Here is a 611-nt window from a genome sequence, read left to right on the forward strand (position 1 = left end):
GGTCATATAGTTACTCTATTTTTAACTTTTGGAGGAGCCACCAAATGATTTTCCACAGTAGCTGTAGCATTTTGCATTCTCATCAGCAATGTATGAGGGTTCCAGTTTCTTGGCATCCAAGCCAACACTTGTTGTTTTCCTTTTTTTTTTTTTTCTTCTTAACCATTTTTTTGTTGTTAGATACTGTCAAGTTGGTTCCAACTCATAATGACCTGCCCCATGCTCACAATCATGGTATTATTCCACTGCTATTCATAAGATTTCCATTGGTCATTTTTTTTTAAAGTAGATCACCAGGTCCTTTTTGCTGGTCTGTCTTAGTTTGAATGCACCACTGAAACTCGTCCACTATGGTTGACCCTGATGATACTTTAAATACCAGTGGCATTTCTTCCAGCAACATGCAAGTCATATGACAAATTGACAGATAAGTGGTGGCTACTCATACAAGTATGGGTAAAGTATCTCATTTTAGTTTTGATGTGTATCTCTCTAATAGTTAATAATAGGTCCCTGGAAGGAAGGTTGGGCAATCCTACTTCAGTAGTGATACTGCCTCGGAAACCCAAGGAGGGGTCGCTATGAGTCAGGGCCGACTTGACGGCAAACAA

Source organism: Orycteropus afer, unplaced genomic scaffold (assembly GCF_000298275.1).
Source record: "Orycteropus afer afer isolate SDZICR_OR568_19922 unplaced genomic scaffold, OryAfe1.0 scaffold01076, whole genome shotgun sequence".
Taxonomy (NCBI): domain Eukaryota; kingdom Metazoa; phylum Chordata; class Mammalia; order Tubulidentata; family Orycteropodidae; genus Orycteropus; species Orycteropus afer.